The following is a 17,380-nucleotide window of genomic DNA, read 5'->3' as shown; positions in this document are numbered from 1 at the left end:
GTTGCAACGTGCATCCTCTCAAGACAAGTCACTTTGAGCTTAACTTGGTCTGTGAACCCAGCAAAACAGAAGAATCAGAACTTATCTTTTAGGTTCCATGGTGTAATGGTTAGCACTCTGGACTCTGAATCCAGCAATCTGAGTTCAACTCTCAGTGGAACCTTTTGATTCATTAGTGTTGATTCCAGCTTGCAGGTCTTTTCTCCATGCAAGCTCTATCACATGCTTGCGGTCTTTATAATTCCAGCATATTTCATGAATTGTTTTCAGAATTTTTACATGCTTGTTCTTGTGGCAAACAGCTTTCTGATTATCCTAGAATTGGTGAAGTCATTTAAATCCAAATATGCTAGGGTCTCAGGACAGGATGTTTTGCTATGTGTTCAGCAAAACAGTATTCACAAAAGCTAATTTCTTTGGTTGCGTGATGCAGTAGTAAGCACAACAGACTCTGAAATCAACGGCAGAGAAGTTGGAAACCTATTTGCTGTTTCCATGGTGTTAGCATTCTGGACTCTGAATCCAGCAACTCATTTGCTAGAAACAACTTTTGCTGTGGGTTCCATGGTGTAATGGTCAGCACTCTGGACTTTGAATCCAGTGATCCGAGTTCGACTCTCGGTGGAACCTTTCTGCTACATGCTCTTTATCTGGGATTGTACCAGCTTTCATTGTTGAAGACTACTGTAAACAGAAAGTGTCTTTCAGTTGACCAAATCAAATACCTCAACTAATTATCTTGTTGCTGGAAGTCCTTGTCTGTAGTTGTTGCAACCTGCATTCTCCCATGACAAGTCACTTTGAGCTTAACTTGGTCTGTGAACCGAGCAAAACAAGACTCAGAAGTGTCTAACGTAGGTTCCATGGTGTAATGGTTAGCACTCTGGACTCTGAATCCAGCAATCCGAGTTCGACTCTCGGTGGAACCTTTCTGCTACATGCTCTTTATCAGGGGTTGTTACAGCTTTCGTTGTTGAAGACTAGTGTAAACAGAAAGTGTCTTTCAGTTGACCAAATCGAATACCTCAACTAAACATCTTGTTGCTGGAAGTCCTTGTCTGTAGTTGTTGCAACTTGCATCCTCTCAAGACAAGTCACTTTGAGCTTAACTTGGTCTGTGAACCCAGCAAAACAGAAGAATCAGAACTTATCTTTTAGGTTCCATGGTGTAATGGTTAGCACTCTGGACTCTGAATCCAGCAATCTGAGTTCAACTCTCAGTGGAACCTTTTGATTCATTAGTGTTGATTCCAGCTTGCAGGTCTTTTCTCCATGCAAGCTCTATCACATGCTTGCGGTCTTTATAATTCCAGCATATTTCATGAATTGTTTTCAGAATTTTTACATGCTTGTTCTTGTGGCAAACAGCTTTCTGATTATCCTAGAATTGGTGAAGTCATTTAAATCCAAATATGCTAGGGTCTCAGGACAGGATGTTTTGCTATGTGTTCAGCAAAACAGTATTCACAAAAGCTAATTTCTTTGGTTGCGTGATGCAGTAGTAAGCACAACAGACTCTGAAATCAACGGCAGAGAAGTTGGAAACCTATTTGCTGTTTCCATGGTGTTAGCATTCTGGACTCTGAATCCAGCAACTCATTTGCTAGAAACAACTTTTGCTGTGGGTTCCATGGTGTAATGGTCAGCACTCTGGACTTTGAATCCAGTGATCCGAGTTCGACTCTCGGTGGAACCTTTCTGCTACATGCTCTTTATCTGGGATTGTACCAGCTTTCATTGTTGAAGACTACTGTAAACAGAAAGTGTCTTTCAGTTGACCAAATCAAATACCTCAACTAATTATCTTGTTGCTGGAAGTCCTTGTCTGTAGTTGTTGCAACCTGCATTCTCCCATGACAAGTCACTTTGAGCTTAACTTGGTCTGTGAACCGAGCAAAACAAGACTCAGAAGTGTCTAAAGTAGGTTCCATGGTGTAATGGTTAGCACTCTGGACTCTGAATCCAGCAATCCGAGTTCGACTCTCGGTGGAACCTTTCTGCTACATGCTCTTTATCTGGGATTGTACCAGCTTTCGTTGTTGAAGACTACTGTAAACAGAAAGTGTCTTTCAGTTGACCAAATCGAATATCTCAACTAAATATCTTGTTGCTGGAAGTCCTTGTCTGTAGTTGTTGCAACCTGCATCCTCTCAAGACAAGTCACTTTGAGCTTAACTTGGTCTGTGAACCCAGCAAAACAAGACTCAGAAGTGTCTAACGTAGGTTCCATGGTGTAATGGTTAGCACGCTGGACTCTGAATCCAGCAATCCAAGTTCGACTCTCGGTGGAACCTTTCTGCTACATGCTCTTTATCAGGGGTTGTACCAGCTTTCGTTGTTGAAGACTAGTGTAAACAGAAAGTGTCTTTCAGTTGACCAAATCGAATACCTCAACTAAACATCTTGTTGCTGGAAGTCCTTGTCTGTAGTTGTTGCAACTTGCATCCTCTCAAGACAAGTCACTTTGAGCTTAACTTGGTCTGTGAACCCAGCAAAACAGAAGAATCAGAACTTATCTTTTAGGTTCCATGGTGTAATGGTTAGCACTCTGGACTCTGAATCCAGCAATCTGAGTTCAACTCTCAGTGGAACCTTTTGATTCATTAGTGTTGATTCCAGCTTGCAGGTCTTTTCTCCATGCAAGCTCTATCACATGCTTGCGGTCTTTATAATTCCAGCATATTTCATGAATTGTTTTCAGAATTTTTACATGCTTGTTCTTGTGGCAAACAGCTTTCTGATTATCCTAGAATTGGTGAAGTCATTTAAATCCAAATATGCTAGGGTCTCAGGACAGGATGTTTTGCTATGTGTTCAGCAAAACAGTATTCACAAAAGCTAATTTCTTTGGTTGCGTGATGCAGTAGTAAGCACAACAGACTCTGAAATCAACGGCAGAGAAGTTGGAAACCTATTTGCTGTTTCCATGGTGTTAGCATTCTGGACTCTGAATCCAGCAACTCATTTGCTAGAAACAAGTTTTGCTGTGGGTTCCATGGTGTAATGGTCAGCACTCTGGACTTTGAATCCAGTGATCCGAGTTCGACTCTCGGTGGAACCTTTCTGCTACATGCTCTTTATCTGGGATTGTACCAGCTTTCATTGTTGAAGACTACTGTAAACAGAAAGTGTCTTTCAGTTGACCAAAACAAATACCTCAACTAATTATCTTGTTGCTGGAAGTCCTTGTCTGTAGTTGTTGCAACATGCATTCTCCCATGACAAGTCACTTTGAGCTTAACTTGGTCTGTGAACCCAGCAAAACCAGACTCAGAAGTGTCTAAAGTAGGTTCCATGGTGTAATGGTTAGCACTCTGGACTCTGAATCCAGCAATCTGAGTTCGACTCTCGGTGGAACCTTTCTGCTACATGCTCTTTATCTGGGATTGTACCAGCTTTCGTTGTTGAAGACTACTGTAAACAGAAAGTGTCTTTCAGTTGACCAAATCGAATATCTCAACTAAATATCTTGTTGCTGGAAGTCCTTGTCTGTAGTTGTTGCAACCTGCATCCTCTCAAGACAAGTCACTTTGAGCTTAACTTGGTCTGTGAACCCAGCAAAACAAGACTCAGAAGTGTCTAACGTAGGTTCCATGGTGTAATGGTTAGCACGCTGGACTCTGAATCCAGCAATCCAAGTTCGACTCTCGGTGGAACCTTTCTGCTACATGCTCTTTATCAGGGGTTGTACCAGCTTTCGTTGTTGAAGACTAGTGTAAACAGAAAGTGTCTTTCAGTTGACCAAATCGAATACCTCAACTAAACATCTTGTTGCTGGAAGTCCTTGTCTGTAGTTGTTGCAACTTGCATCCTCTCAAGACAAGTCACTTTGAGCTTAACTTGGTCTGTGAACCCAGCAAAACAGAAGAATCAGAACTTATCTTTTAGGTTCCATGGTGTAATGGTTAGCACTCTGGACTCTGAATCCAGCAATCTGAGTTCAACTCTCAGTGGAACCTTTTGATTCATTAGTGTTGATTCCAGCTTGCAGGTCTTTTCTCCATGCAAGCTCTATCACATGCTTGCGGTCTTTATAATTCCAGCATATTTCATGAATTGTTTTCAGAATTTTTACATGCTTGTTCTTGTGGCAAACAGCTTTCTGATTATCCTAGAATTGGTGAAGTCATTTAAATCCAAATATGCTAGGGTCTCAGGACAGGATGTTTTGCTATGTGTTCAGCAAAACAGTATTCACAAAAGCTAATTTCTTTGGTTGCGTGATGCAGTAGTAAGCACAACAGACTCTGAAATCAACGGCAGAGAAGTTGGAAACCTATTTGCTGTTTCCATGGTGTTAGCATTCTGGACTCTGAATCCAGCAACTCATTTGCTAGAAACAAGTTTTGCTGTGGGTTCCATGGTGTAATGGTCAGCACTCTGGACTTTGAATCCAGTGATCCGAGTTCGACTCTCGGTGGAACCTTTCTGCTACATGCTCTTTATCTGGGATTGTACCAGCTTTCATTGTTGAAGACTACTGTAAACAGAAAGTGTCTTTCAGTTGACCAAATCAAATACCTCAACTAATTATCTTGTTGCTGGAAGTCCTTGTCTGTAGTTGTTGCAACCTGCATTCTCCCATGACAAGTCACTTTGAGCTTAACTTGGTCTGTGAACCGAGCAAAACAAGACTCAGAAGTGTCTAAAGTAGGTTCCATGGTGTAATGGTTAGCACTCTGGACTCTGAATCCAGCAATCCGAGTTCGACTCTCGGTGGAACCTTTCTGCTACATGCTCTTTATCTGGGATTGTACCAGCTTTCGTTGTTGAAGACTACTGTAAACAGAAAGTGTCTTTCAGTTGACCAAATCGAATACCTCAACTAAATATCTTGTTGCTGGAAGTCCTTGTCTGTAGTTGTTGCAACTTGCATCCTCTCAAGACAAGTCACTTTGAGCCTAACTTGGTCTGTGAACCCAGCAAAACAGAAGAATCAGAACTTATCTTTTAGGTTCCATGGTGTAATGGTTAGCACTCTGGACTCTGAATCCAGCAATCTGAGTTCAACTCTCAGTGGAACCTTTTGATTCATTAGTGTTGATTCCAGCTTGCAGGTCTTTTCTCCATGCAAGCTCTATCACATGCTTGCGGTCTATATAATTCCAGCATATTTCATGAATTGTTTTCAGAATTTTTACATGCTTGTTCTTGTGGCAAACAGCTTTCTGATTATCCTAGAATTGGTGAAGTCATTTAAATCCAAATATGCTAGGGTCTCAGGACAGGATGTTTTGCTATGTGTTCAGCAAAACAGTATTCACAAAAGCTAATTTCTTTGGTTGCGTGATGCAGTAGTAAGCACAACAGACTCTGAAATCAACGACAGAGAAGTTGGAAACCTATTTGCTGTTTCCATGGTGTTAGCATTCTGGACTCTGAATCCAGAAACTCATTTGCTAGAAACAACTTTTGCTGTGGGTTCCATGGTGTAATGGTCAGCACTCTGGACTTTGAATCCAGTGATCCGAGTTCGACTCTCGGTGGAACCTTTCTACTACATACTCTTTATCTGGGATTGTACCAGCTTTCATTGTTGAAGACTACTGTAAAGAGAAAGTGTCTTTCAGTTGACCAAATCAAATACCTCAACTAAACATCTTGTTGCTGGAAGTCCTTGTCTGTAGTTGTTGCAACCTGCATCCTCTCAAGACAAGTCACTTTGAGCTTAACTTGGTCTGTGAACCCAGCAAAACAAGACTCAGAAGTGTCTAACATAGGTTCCATGGTGTAATGGTTAGCACGCTGGACTCTGAATCCAGCAATCCAAGTTCGACTCTCGGTGGAACCTTTCTGCTGCATGCTCTTTATCAGGGGTTGTACCAGCTTTCGTTGTTGAAGACTAGTGTAAACAGAAAGTGTCTTTCAGTTGACCAAATCGAATACCTCAACTAAACATCTTGTTGCTGGAAGTCCTTGTCTGTAGTTGTTGCAACGTGCATCCTCTCAAGACAAGTCACTTTGAGCTTAACTTGGTCTGTGAACCCAGCAAAACAGAAGAATCAGAACTTATCTTTTAGGTTCCATGGTGTAATGGTTAGCACTCTGGACTCTGAATCCAGCAATCTGAGTTCAACTCTCAGTGGAACCTTTTGATTCATTAGTGTTGATTCCAGCTTGCAGGTCTTTTCTCCATGCAAGCTCTATCACATGCTTGCGGTCTTTATAATTCCAGCATATTTCATGAATTGTTTTCAGAATTTTTACATGCTTGTTCTTGTGGCAAACAGCTTTCTGATTATCCTAGAATTGGTGAAGTCATTTAAATCCAAATATGCTAGGGTCTCAGGACAGGATGTTTTGCTATGTGTTCAGCAAAACAGTATTCACAAAAGCTAATTTCTTTGGTTGCGTGATGCAGTAGTAAGCACAACAGACTCTGAAATCAACGGCAGAGAAGTTGGAAACCTATTTGCTGTTTCCATGGTGTTAGCATTCTGGACTCTGAATCCAGCAACTCATTTGCTAGAAACAACTTTTGCTGTGGGTTCCATGGTGTAATGGTCAGCACTCTGGACTTTGAATCCAGTGATCCGAGTTCGACTCTCGGTGGAACCTTTCTGCTACATGCTCTTTATCTGGGATTGTACCAGCTTTCATTGTTGAAGACTACTGTAAACAGAAAGTGTCTTTCAGTTGACCAAATCAAATACCTCAACTAATTATCTTGTTGCTGGAAGTCCTTGTCTGTAGTTGTTGCAACCTGCATTCTCCCATGACAAGTCACTTTGAGCTTAACTTGGTCTGTGAACCGAGCAAAACAAGACTCAGAAGTGTCTAACGTAGGTTCCATGGTGTAATGGTTAGCACTCTGGACTCTGAATCCAGCAATCCGAGTTCGACTCTCGGTGGAACCTTTCTGCTACATGCTCTTTATCAGGGGTTGTTACAGCTTTCGTTGTTGAAGACTAGTGTAAACAGAAAGTGTCTTTCAGTTGACCAAATCGAATACCTCAACTAAACATCTTGTTGCTGGAAGTCCTTGTCTGTAGTTGTTGCAACTTGCATCCTCTCAAGACAAGTCACTTTGAGCTTAACTTGGTCTGTGAACCCAGCAAAACAGAAGAATCAGAACTTATCTTTTAGGTTCCATGGTGTAATGGTTAGCACTCTGGACTCTGAATCCAGCAATCTGAGTTCAACTCTCAGTGGAACCTTTTGATTCATTAGTGTTGATTCCAGCTTGCAGGTCTTTTCTCCATGCAAGCTCTATCACATGCTTGCGGTCTTTATAATTCCAGCATATTTCATGAATTGTTTTCAGAATTTTTACATGCTTGTTCTTGTGGCAAACAGCTTTCTGATTATCCTAGAATTGGTGAAGTCATTTAAATCCAAATATGCTAGGGTCTCAGGACAGGATGTTTTGCTATGTGTTCAGCAAAACAGTATTCACAAAAGCTAATTTCTTTGGTTGCGTGATGCAGTAGTAAGCACAACAGACTCTGAAATCAACGGCAGAGAAGTTGGAAACCTATTTGCTGTTTCCATGGTGTTAGCATTCTGGACTCTGAATCCAGCAACTCATTTGCTAGAAACAACTTTTGCTGTGGGTTCCATGGTGTAATGGTCAGCACTCTGGACTTTGAATCCAGTGATCCGAGTTCGACTCTCGGTGGAACCTTTCTGCTACATGCTCTTTATCTGGGATTGTACCAGCTTTCATTGTTGAAGACTACTGTAAACAGAAAGTGTCTTTCAGTTGACCAAATCAAATACCTCAACTAATTATCTTGTTGCTGGAAGTCCTTGTCTGTAGTTGTTGCAACCTGCATTCTCCCATGACAAGTCACTTTGAGCTTAACTTGGTCTGTGAACCGAGCAAAACAAGACTCAGAAGTGTCTAAAGTAGGTTCCATGGTGTAATGGTTAGCACTCTGGACTCTGAATCCAGCAATCCGAGTTCGACTCTCGGTGGAACCTTTCTGCTACATGCTCTTTATCTGGGATTGTACCAGCTTTCGTTGTTGAAGACTACTGTAAACAGAAAGTGTCTTTCAGTTGACCAAATCGAATACCTCAACTAAATATCTTGTTGCTGGAAGTCCTTGTCTGTAGTTGTTGCAACCTGCATCCTCTCAAGACAAGTCAATTTGAGCTTAACTTGGTCTGTGAACCCAGCAAAACAAGACTCAGAAGTGTCTAACGTAGGTTCCATGGTGTAATGGTTAGCACGCTGGACTCTGAATTCAGCAATCCAAGTTCGACTCTCGGTGGAACCTTTCTGCTACATGCTCTTTATCAGGGGTTGTACCAGCTTTCGTTGTTGAAGACTAGTGTAAACAGAAAGTGTCTTTCAGTTGACCAAATCGAATACCTCAACTAAACATCTTGTTGCTGGAAGTCCTTGTCTGTAGTTGTTGCAACTTGCATCCTCTCAAGACAAGTCACTTTGAGCTTAACTTGGTCTGTGAACCCAGCAAAACAGAAGAATCAGAACTTATCTTTTAGGTTCCATGGTGTAATGGTTAGCACTCTGGACTCTGAATCCAGCAATCTGAGTTCAACTCTCAGTGGAACCTTTTGATTCATTAGTGTTGATTCCAGCTTGCAGGTCTTTTCTCCATGCAAGCTCTATCACATGCTTGCGGTCTTTATAATTCCAGCATATTTCATGAATTGTTTTCAGAATTTTTACATGCTTGTTCTTGTGGCAAACAGCTTTCTGATTATCCTAGAATTGGTGAAGTCATTTAAATCCAAATATGCTAGGGTCTCAGGACAGGATGTTTTGCTATGTGTTCAGCAAAACAGTATTCACAAAAGCTAATTTCTTTGGTTGCGTGATGCAGTAGTAAGCACAACAGACTCTGAAATCAACGGCAGAGAAGTTGGAAACCTATTTGCTGTTTCCATGGTGTTAGCATTCTGGACTCTGAATCCAGCAACTCATTTGCTAGAAACAACTTTTGCTGTGGGTTCCATGGTGTAATGGTCAGCACTCTGGACTTTGAATCCAGTGATCCGAGTTCGACTCTCGGTGGAACCTTTCTGCTACATGCTCTTTATCTGGGATTGTACCAGCTTTCATTGTTGAAGACTACTGTAAACAGAAAGTGTCTTTCAGTTGACCAAATCAAATACCTCAACTAATTATCTTGTTGCTGGAAGTCCTTGTCTGTAGTTGTTGCAACCTGCATTCTCCCATGACAAGTCACTTTGAGCTTAACTTGGTCTGTGAACCGAGCAAAACAAGACTCAGAAGTGTCTAAAGTAGGTTCCATGGTGTAATGGTTAGCACTCTGGACTCTGAATCCAGCAATCCGAGTTCGACTCTCGGTGGAACCTTTCTGCTACATGCTCTTTATCTGGGATTGTACCAGCTTTCGTTGTTGAAGACTACTGTAAACAGAAAGTGTCTTTCAGTTGACCAAATCGAATACCTCAACTAAATATCTTGTTGCTGGAAGTCCTTGTCTGTAGTTGTTGCAACTTGCATCCTCTCAAGACAAGTCACTTTGAGCCTAACTTGGTCTGTGAACCCAGCAAAACAGAAGAATCAGAACTTATCTTTTAGGTTCCATGGTGTAATGGTTAGCACTCTGGACTCTGAATCCAGCAATCTGAGTTCAACTCTCAGTGGAACCTTTTGATTCATTAGTGTTGATTCCAGCTTGCAGGTCTTTTCTCCATGCAAGCTCTATCACATGCTTGCGGTCTTTATAATTCCAGCATATTTCATGAATTGTTTTCAGAATTTTTACATGCTTGTTCTTGTGGCAAACAGCTTTCTGATTATCCTAGAATTGGTGAAGTCATTTAAATCCAAATATGCTAGGGTCTCAGGACAGGATGTTTTGCTATGTGTTCAGCAAAACAGTATTCACAAAAGCTAATTTCTTTGGTTGCGTGATGCAGTAGTAAGCACAACAGACTCTGAAATCAACGGCAGAGAAGTTGGAAACCTATTTGCTGTTTCCATGGTGTTAGCATTCTGGACTCTGAATCCAGCAACTCATTTGCTAGAAACAACTTTTGCTGTGGGTTCCATGGTGTAATGGTCAGCACTCTGGACTTTGAATCCAGTGATCCGAGTTCGACTCTCGGTGGAACCTTTCTGCTACATGCTCTTTATCTGGGATTGTACCAGCTTTCATTGTTGAAGACTACTGTAAACAGAAAGTGTCTTTCAGTTGACCAAATCAAATACCTCAACTAATTATCTTGTTGCTGGAAGTCCTTGTCTGTAGTTGTTGCAACCTGCATTCTCCCATGACAAGTCACTTTGAGCTTAACTTGGTCTGTGAACCGAGCAAAACAAGACTCAGAAGTGTCTAAAGTAGGTTCCATGGTGTAATGGTTAGCACTCTGGACTCTGAATCCAGCAATCCGAGTTCGACTCTCGGTGGAACCTTTCTGCTACATGCTCTTTATCTAGGATTGTACCAGCTTTCGTTGTTGAAGACTACTGTAAACAGAAAGTGTCTTTCAGTTGACCAAATCGAATACCTCAACTAAATATCTTGTTGCTGGAAGTCCTTGTCTGTAGTTGTTGCAACTTGCATCCTCTCAAGACAAGTCACTTTGAGCCTAACTTGGTCTGTGAACCCAGCAAAACAGAAGAATCAGAACTTATCTTTTAGGTTCCATGGTGTAATGGTTAGCACTCTGGACTCTGAATCCAGCAATCTGAGTTCAACTCTCAGTGGAACCTTTTGATTCATTAGTGTTGATTCCAGCTTGCAGGTCTTTTCTCCATGCAAGCTCTATCACATGCTTGCGGTCTATATAATTCCAGCATATTTCATGAATTGTTTTCAGAATTTTTACATGCTTGTTCTTGTGGCAAACAGCTTTCTGATTATCCTAGAATTGGTGAAGTCATTTAAATCCAAATACGCTAGGGTCTCAGGACAGGATGTTTTGCTATGTGTTCAGCAAAACAGTATTCACAAAAGCTAATTTCTTTGGTTGCGTGATGCAGTAGTAAGCACAACAGACTCTGAAATCAACGGCAGAGAAGTTGGAAACCTATTTGCTGTTTCCATGGTGTTAGCATTCTGGACTCTGAATCCAGCAACTCATTTGCTAGAAACAACATTTGCTGTGGGTTCCATGGTGTAATGGTCAGCACTCTGGACTTTGAATCCAGTGATCCGAGTTCGACTCTCGGTGGAACCTTTCTACTACATACTCTTTATCTGGGATTGTACCAGCTTTCATTGTTGAAGACTACTGTAAACAGAAAGTGTCTTTCAGTTGACCAAATCAAATACCTCAACTAATTATCTTGTTGCTGGAAGTCCTTGTCTGTAGTTGTTGCAACCTGCATTCTCCCATGACAAGTCACTTTGAGCTTAACTTGGTCTGTGAACCGAGCAAAACAAGACTCAGAAGTGTCTAAAGTAGGTTCCATGGTGTAATGGTTAGCACTCTGGACTCTGAATCCAGCAATCCGAGTTCGACTCTCGGTGGAACCTTTCTGCTACATGCTCTTTATCTGGGATTGTACCAGCTTTCGTTGTTGAAGACTACTGTAAACAGAAAGTGTCTTTCAGTTGACCAAATCGAATACCTCAACTAAATATCTTGTTGCTGGAAGTCCTTGTCTGTAGTTGTTGCAACCTGCATCCTCTCAAGACAAGTCAATTTGAGCTTAACTTGGTCTGTGAACCCAGCAAAACAAGACTCAGAAGTGTCTAACGTAGGTTCCATGGTGTAATGGTTAGCACGCTGGACTCTGAATTCAGCAATCCAAGTTCGACTCTCGGTGGAACCTTTCTGCTACATGCTCTTTATCAGGGGTTGTACCAGCTTTCGTTGTTGAAGACTAGTGTAAACAGAAAGTGTCTTTCAGTTGACCAAATCGAATACCTCAACTAAACATCTTGTTGCTGGAAGTCCTTGTCTGTAGTTGTTGCAACTTGCATCCTCTCAAGACAAGTCACTTTGAGCTTAACTTGGTCTGTGAACCCAGCAAAACAGAAGAATCAGAACTTATCTTTTAGGTTCCATGGTGTAATGGTTAGCACTCTGGACTCTGAATCCAGCAATCTGAGTTCAACTCTCAGTGGAACCTTTTGATTCATTAGTGTTGATTCCAGCTTGCAGGTCTTTTCTCCATGCAAGCTCTATCACATGCTTGCGGTCTTTATAATTCCAGCATATTTCATGAATTGTTTTCAGAATTTTTACATGCTTGTTCTTGTGGCAAACAGCTTTCTGATTATCCTAGAATTGGTGAAGTCATTTAAATCCAAATATGCTAGGGTCTCAGGACAGGATGTTTTGCTATGTGTTCAGCAAAACAGTATTCACAAAAGCTAATTTCTTTGGTTGCGTGATGCAGTAGTAAGCACAACAGACTCTGAAATCAACGGCAGAGAAGTTGGAAACCTATTTGCTGTTTCCATGGTGTTAGCATTCTGGACTCTGAATCCAGCAACTCATTTGCTAGAAACAACTTTTGCTGTGGGTTCCATGGTGTAATGGTCAGCACTCTGGACTTTGAATCCAGTGATCCGAGTTCGACTCTCGGTGGAACCTTTCTGCTACATGCTCTTTATCTGGGATTGTACCAGCTTTCATTGTTGAAGACTACTGTAAACAGAAAGTGTCTTTCAGTTGACCAAATCAAATACCTCAACTAATTATCTTGTTGCTGGAAGTCCTTGTCTGTAGTTGTTGCAACCTGCATTCTCCCATGACAAGTCACTTTGAGCTTAACTTGGTCTGTGAACCGAGCAAAACAAGACTCAGAAGTGTCTAAAGTAGGTTCCATGGTGTAATGGTTAGCACTCTGGACTCTGAATCCAGCAATCCGAGTTCGACTCTCGGTGGAACCTTTCTGCTACATGCTCTTTATCTGGGATTGTACCAGCTTTCGTTGTTGAAGACTACTGTAAACAGAAAGTGTCTTTCAGTTGACCAAATCGAATACCTCAACTAAATATCTTGTTGCTGGAAGTCCTTGTCTGTAGTTGTTGCAACTTGCATCCTCTCAAGACAAGTCACTTTGAGCCTAACTTGGTCTGTGAACCCAGCAAAACAGAAGAATCAGAACTTATCTTTTAGGTTCCATGGTGTAATGGTTAGCACTCTGGACTCTGAATCCAGCAATCTGAGTTCAACTCTCAGTGGAACCTTTTGATTCATTAGTGTTGATTCCAGCTTGCAGGTCTTTTCTCCATGCAAGCTCTATCACATGCTTGCGGTCTTTATAATTCCAGCATATTTCATGAATTGTTTTCAGAATTTTTACATGCTTGTTCTTGTGGCAAACAGCTTTCTGATTATCCTAGAATTGGTGAAGTCATTTAAATCCAAATATGCTAGGGTCTCAGGACAGGATGTTTTGCTATGTGTTCAGCAAAACAGTATTCACAAAAGCTAATTTCTTTGGTTGCGTGATGCAGTAGTAAGCACAACAGACTCTGAAATCAACGGCAGAGAAGTTGGAAACCTATTTGCTGTTTCCATGGTGTTAGCATTCTGGACTCTGAATCCAGCAACTCATTTGCTAGAAACAACTTTTGCTGTGGGTTCCATGGTGTAATGGTCAGCACTCTGGACTTTGAATCCAGTGATCCGAGTTCGACTCTCGGTGGAACCTTTCTGCTACATGCTCTTTATCTGGGATTGTACCAGCTTTCATTGTTGAAGACTACTGTAAACAGAAAGTGTCTTTCAGTTGACCAAATCAAATACCTCAACTAATTATCTTGTTGCTGGAAGTCCTTGTCTGTAGTTGTTGCAACCTGCATTCTCCCATGACAAGTCACTTTGAGCTTAACTTGGTCTGTGAACCGAGCAAAACAAGACTCAGAAGTGTCTAAAGTAGGTTCCATGGTGTAATGGTTAGCACTCTGGACTCTGAATCCAGCAATCCGAGTTCGACTCTCGGTGGAACCTTTCTGCTACATGCTCTTTATCTGGGATTGTACCAGCTTTCGTTGTTGAAGACTACTGTAAACAGAAAGTGTCTTTCAGTTGACCAAATCGAATACCTCAACTAAATATCTTGTTGCTGGAAGTCCTTGTCTGTAGTTGTTGCAACTTGCATCCTCTCAAGACAAGTCACTTTGAGCCTAACTTGGTCTGTGAACCCAGCAAAACAGAAGAATCAGAACTTATCTTTTAGGTTCCATGGTGTAATGGTTAGCACTCTGGACTCTGAATCCAGCAATCTGAGTTCAACTCTCAGTGGAACCTTTTGATTCATTAGTGTTGATTCCAGCTTGCAGGTCTTTTCTCCATGCAAGCTCTATCACATGCTTGCGGTCTATATAATTCCAGCATATTTCATGAATTGTTTTCAGAATTTTTACATGCTTGTTCTTGTGGCAAACAGCTTTCTGATTATCCTAGAATTGGTGAAGTCATTTAAATCCAAATACGCTAGGGTCTCAGGACAGGATGTTTTGCTATGTGTTCAGCAAAACAGTATTCACAAAAGCTAATTTCTTTGGTTGCGTGATGCAGTAGTAAGCACAACAGACTCTGAAATCAACGGCAGAGAAGTTGGAAACCTATTTGCTGTTTCCATGGTGTTAGCATTCTGGACTCTGAATCCAGCAACTCATTTGCTAGAAACAACATTTGCTGTGGGTTCCATGGTGTAATGGTCAGCACTCTGGACTTTGAATCCAGTGATCCGAGTTCGACTCTCGGTGGAACCTTTCTACTACATACTCTTTATCTGGGATTGTACCAGCTTTCATTGTTGAAGACTACTGTAAACAGAAAGTGTCTTTCAGTTGACCAAATCAAATACCTCAACTAAACATCTTGTTGCTGGAAGTCCTTGTCTGTAGTTGTTGCAACCTGCATCCTCTCAAGACAAGTCACTTTGAGCTTAACTTGGTCTGTGAACCCAGCAAAACAAGACTCAGAAGTGTCTAACATAGGTTCCATGGTGTAATGGTTAGCACGCTGGACTCTGAATCCAGCAATCCAAGTTCGACTCTCGGTGGAACCTTTCTGCTGCATGCTCTTTATCAGGGGTTGTACCAGCTTTCGTTGTTGAAGACTAGTGTAAACAGAAAGTGTCTTTCAGTTGACCAAATCGAATACCTCAACTAAACATCTTGTTGCTGGAAGTCCTTGTCTGTAGTTGTTGCAACTTGCATCCTCTCAAGACAAGTCACTTTGAGCTTAACTTGGTCTGTGAACCCAGCAAAACAGAAGAATCAGAACTTATCTTTTAGGTTCCATGGTGTAATGGTTAGCACTCTGGACTCTGAATCCAGCAATCTGAGTTCAACTCTCAGTGGAACCTTTTGATTCATTAGTGTTGATTTCAGCTTGCAGGTCTTTTCTCCATGCAAGCTCTATCACATGCTTGCGGTCTTTATAATTCCAGCATATTTCATGAATTGTTTTCAGAATTTTTACATGCTTGTTCTTGTGGCAAACAGCTTTCTGATTATCCTAGAATTGGTGAAGTCATTTAAATCCAAATATGCTAGGGTCTCAGGACAGGATGTTTTGCTATGTGTTCAGCAAAACAGTATTCACAAAAGCTAATTTCTTTGGTTGCGTGATGCAGTAGTAAGCACAACAGACTCTGAAATCAACGGCAGAGAAGTTGGAAACCTATTTGCTGTTTCCATGGTGTTAGCATTCTGGACTCTGAATCCAGCAACTCATTTGCTAGAAACAACTTTTGCTGTGGGTTCCATGGTGTAATGGTCAGCACTCTGGACTTTGAATCCAGTGATCCGAGTTCGACTCTCGGTGGAACCTTTCTGCTACATGCTCTTTATCTGGGATTGTACCAGCTTTCATTGTTGAAGACTACTGTAAACAGAAAGTGTCTTTCAGTTGACCAAATCAAATACCTCAACTAATTATCTTGTTGCTGGAAGTCCTTGTCTGTAGTTGTTGCAACCTGCATTCTCCCATGACAAGTCACTTTGAGCTTAACTTGGTCTGTGAACCGAGCAAAACAAGACTCAGAAGTGTCTAAAGTAGGTTCCATGGTGTAGTGGTTAGCACTCTGGACTCTGAATCCAGCAATCTGAGTTCGACTCTCGGTGGAACCTTTCTGCTACATGCTCTTTATCTGGGATTGTACCAGCTTTCGTTGTTGAAGACTACTGTAAACAGAAAGTGTCTTTCAGTTGACCAAATCGAATATCTCAACTAAATATCTTGTTGCTGGAAGTCCTTGTCTGTAGTTGTTGCAACCTGCATCCTCTCAAGACAAGTCACTTTGAGCTTAACTTGGTCTGTGAACCCAGCAAAACAAGACTCAGAAGTGTCTAACGTAGGTTCCATGGTGTAATGGTTAGCACGCTGGACTCTGAATCCAGCAATCCAAGTTCGACTCTCGGTGGAACCTTTCTGCTACATGCTCTTTATCTGGGATTGTACCAGCTTTCGTTGTTGAAGACTACTGTAAACAGAAAGTGTCTTTCAGTTGACCAAATCAAATACCTCAACTAAATATCTTGTTGCTGGAAGTCCTTGTCTGTAGTTGTTGCAACTTGCATCCTCTCAAGACAAGTCACTTTGAGCCTAACTTGGTCTGTGAACCCAGCAAAACAGAAGAATCAGAACATATCTTTTAGGTTCCATGGTGTAATGGTTAGCACTCTGGACTCTGAATCCAGCAATCTGAGTTCAACTCTCAGTGGAACCTTTTGATTCATTAGTGTTGATTCCAGCTTGCAGGTCTTTTCTCCATGCAAGCTCTATCACATGCTTGCGGTCTTTATAATTCCAGCATATTTCATGAATTGTTTTCAGAATTTTTACATGCTTGTTCTTGTGGCAAACAGCTTTCTGATTATCCTAGAATTGGTGAAGTCATTTAAATCCAAATATGCTAGGGTCTCAGGACAGGATGTTTTGCTATGTGTTCAGCAAAACAGTATTCACAAAAGCTAATTTCTTTGGTTGCGTGATGCAGTAGTAAGCACAACAGACTCTGAAATCAACGGCAGAGAAGTTGGAAACCTATTTGCTGTTTCCATGGTGTTAGCATTCTGGACTCTGAATCCAGCAACTCATTTGCTAGAAACAACTTTTGCTGTGGGTTCCATGGTGTAATGGTTAGCACTCTGGACTCTGAATCCAGCAATCCGAGTTCGACTCTCGGTGGAACCTTTCTGCTACATGCTCTTTATCTGGGATTGTACCAGCTTTCGTTGTTGAAGACTACTGTAAACAGAAAGTGTCTTTCAGTTGACCAAATCGAATACCTCAACTAAATATCTTGTTGCTGGAAGTCCTTGTCTGTAGTTGTTGCAACTTGCATCCTCTCAAGACAAGTCACTTTGAGCCTAACTTGGTCTGTGAACCCAGCAAAACAGAAGAATCAGAACTTATCTTTTAGGTTCCATGGTGTAATGGTTAGCACTCTGGACTCTGAATCCAGCAATCTGAGTTCAACTCTCAGTGGAACCTTTTGATTCATTAGTGTTGATTCCAGCTTGCA

At 41.4% G+C, this 17,380-nt stretch overlaps 26 non-coding genes across 26 annotated transcripts; all 26 read left to right on the top strand.

Annotated features, from left to right (window-relative positions):
- Positions 1-558: 558 nt before the first annotated feature.
- trnaq-uug (transfer RNA glutamine (anticodon UUG)) lies at positions 559-630 on the top strand. Its single transcript has one exon. It is a non-coding gene; the product is annotated as a tRNA-Gln (tRNA).
- Positions 631-857: 227 nt separating this feature from the next.
- trnaq-cug (transfer RNA glutamine (anticodon CUG)) lies at positions 858-929 on the top strand. The gene has a single exon. It is a non-coding gene; the product is annotated as a tRNA-Gln (tRNA).
- A 695-nt stretch (positions 930-1,624) lies between these two features.
- Positions 1,625-1,696, top strand: trnaq-uug (transfer RNA glutamine (anticodon UUG)). The gene has a single exon. It is a non-coding gene; the product is annotated as a tRNA-Gln (tRNA).
- Positions 1,697-1,923: 227 nt separating this feature from the next.
- Positions 1,924-1,995, top strand: trnaq-cug (transfer RNA glutamine (anticodon CUG)). The gene has a single exon. It is a non-coding gene; the product is annotated as a tRNA-Gln (tRNA).
- Positions 1,996-2,989: 994 nt separating this feature from the next.
- trnaq-uug (transfer RNA glutamine (anticodon UUG)) lies at positions 2,990-3,061 on the top strand. The gene has a single exon. It is a non-coding gene; the product is annotated as a tRNA-Gln (tRNA).
- A 1,293-nt stretch (positions 3,062-4,354) lies between these two features.
- Positions 4,355-4,426, top strand: trnaq-uug (transfer RNA glutamine (anticodon UUG)). Its single transcript has one exon. It is a non-coding gene; the product is annotated as a tRNA-Gln (tRNA).
- A 227-nt stretch (positions 4,427-4,653) lies between these two features.
- On the top strand, positions 4,654-4,725 carry trnaq-cug (transfer RNA glutamine (anticodon CUG)). Its single transcript has one exon. It is a non-coding gene; the product is annotated as a tRNA-Gln (tRNA).
- A 695-nt stretch (positions 4,726-5,420) lies between these two features.
- On the top strand, positions 5,421-5,492 carry trnaq-uug (transfer RNA glutamine (anticodon UUG)). The gene has a single exon. It is a non-coding gene; the product is annotated as a tRNA-Gln (tRNA).
- A 994-nt stretch (positions 5,493-6,486) lies between these two features.
- On the top strand, positions 6,487-6,558 carry trnaq-uug (transfer RNA glutamine (anticodon UUG)). The gene has a single exon. It is a non-coding gene; the product is annotated as a tRNA-Gln (tRNA).
- A 227-nt stretch (positions 6,559-6,785) lies between these two features.
- trnaq-cug (transfer RNA glutamine (anticodon CUG)) lies at positions 6,786-6,857 on the top strand. Its single transcript has one exon. It is a non-coding gene; the product is annotated as a tRNA-Gln (tRNA).
- Positions 6,858-7,552: 695 nt separating this feature from the next.
- On the top strand, positions 7,553-7,624 carry trnaq-uug (transfer RNA glutamine (anticodon UUG)). The gene has a single exon. It is a non-coding gene; the product is annotated as a tRNA-Gln (tRNA).
- A 227-nt stretch (positions 7,625-7,851) lies between these two features.
- Positions 7,852-7,923, top strand: trnaq-cug (transfer RNA glutamine (anticodon CUG)). Its single transcript has one exon. It is a non-coding gene; the product is annotated as a tRNA-Gln (tRNA).
- Positions 7,924-8,917: 994 nt separating this feature from the next.
- On the top strand, positions 8,918-8,989 carry trnaq-uug (transfer RNA glutamine (anticodon UUG)). Its single transcript has one exon. It is a non-coding gene; the product is annotated as a tRNA-Gln (tRNA).
- Positions 8,990-9,216: 227 nt separating this feature from the next.
- trnaq-cug (transfer RNA glutamine (anticodon CUG)) lies at positions 9,217-9,288 on the top strand. The gene has a single exon. It is a non-coding gene; the product is annotated as a tRNA-Gln (tRNA).
- Positions 9,289-9,983: 695 nt separating this feature from the next.
- trnaq-uug (transfer RNA glutamine (anticodon UUG)) lies at positions 9,984-10,055 on the top strand. The gene has a single exon. It is a non-coding gene; the product is annotated as a tRNA-Gln (tRNA).
- Positions 10,056-10,282: 227 nt separating this feature from the next.
- Positions 10,283-10,354, top strand: trnaq-cug (transfer RNA glutamine (anticodon CUG)). The gene has a single exon. It is a non-coding gene; the product is annotated as a tRNA-Gln (tRNA).
- Positions 10,355-11,049: 695 nt separating this feature from the next.
- On the top strand, positions 11,050-11,121 carry trnaq-uug (transfer RNA glutamine (anticodon UUG)). Its single transcript has one exon. It is a non-coding gene; the product is annotated as a tRNA-Gln (tRNA).
- Positions 11,122-11,348: 227 nt separating this feature from the next.
- On the top strand, positions 11,349-11,420 carry trnaq-cug (transfer RNA glutamine (anticodon CUG)). The gene has a single exon. It is a non-coding gene; the product is annotated as a tRNA-Gln (tRNA).
- A 994-nt stretch (positions 11,421-12,414) lies between these two features.
- On the top strand, positions 12,415-12,486 carry trnaq-uug (transfer RNA glutamine (anticodon UUG)). Its single transcript has one exon. It is a non-coding gene; the product is annotated as a tRNA-Gln (tRNA).
- Positions 12,487-12,713: 227 nt separating this feature from the next.
- Positions 12,714-12,785, top strand: trnaq-cug (transfer RNA glutamine (anticodon CUG)). Its single transcript has one exon. It is a non-coding gene; the product is annotated as a tRNA-Gln (tRNA).
- A 695-nt stretch (positions 12,786-13,480) lies between these two features.
- Positions 13,481-13,552, top strand: trnaq-uug (transfer RNA glutamine (anticodon UUG)). The gene has a single exon. It is a non-coding gene; the product is annotated as a tRNA-Gln (tRNA).
- A 227-nt stretch (positions 13,553-13,779) lies between these two features.
- trnaq-cug (transfer RNA glutamine (anticodon CUG)) lies at positions 13,780-13,851 on the top strand. The gene has a single exon. It is a non-coding gene; the product is annotated as a tRNA-Gln (tRNA).
- Positions 13,852-14,546: 695 nt separating this feature from the next.
- trnaq-uug (transfer RNA glutamine (anticodon UUG)) lies at positions 14,547-14,618 on the top strand. The gene has a single exon. It is a non-coding gene; the product is annotated as a tRNA-Gln (tRNA).
- A 994-nt stretch (positions 14,619-15,612) lies between these two features.
- On the top strand, positions 15,613-15,684 carry trnaq-uug (transfer RNA glutamine (anticodon UUG)). Its single transcript has one exon. It is a non-coding gene; the product is annotated as a tRNA-Gln (tRNA).
- A 227-nt stretch (positions 15,685-15,911) lies between these two features.
- trnaq-cug (transfer RNA glutamine (anticodon CUG)) lies at positions 15,912-15,983 on the top strand. The gene has a single exon. It is a non-coding gene; the product is annotated as a tRNA-Gln (tRNA).
- Positions 15,984-16,977: 994 nt separating this feature from the next.
- Positions 16,978-17,049, top strand: trnaq-cug (transfer RNA glutamine (anticodon CUG)). The gene has a single exon. It is a non-coding gene; the product is annotated as a tRNA-Gln (tRNA).
- The last annotated feature ends 331 nt before the right edge of the window (positions 17,050-17,380 follow it).

The sequence above is a fragment of the Brachyhypopomus gauderio genome, unplaced genomic scaffold (assembly GCF_052324685.1).
Source record: "Brachyhypopomus gauderio isolate BG-103 unplaced genomic scaffold, BGAUD_0.2 sc92, whole genome shotgun sequence".
NCBI lineage: Eukaryota > Metazoa > Chordata > Actinopteri > Gymnotiformes > Hypopomidae > Brachyhypopomus > Brachyhypopomus gauderio.
The sequence above is the reverse complement of the archived record's forward strand: the minus strand, read 5'-3'. Positions and strand labels throughout refer to the sequence as shown.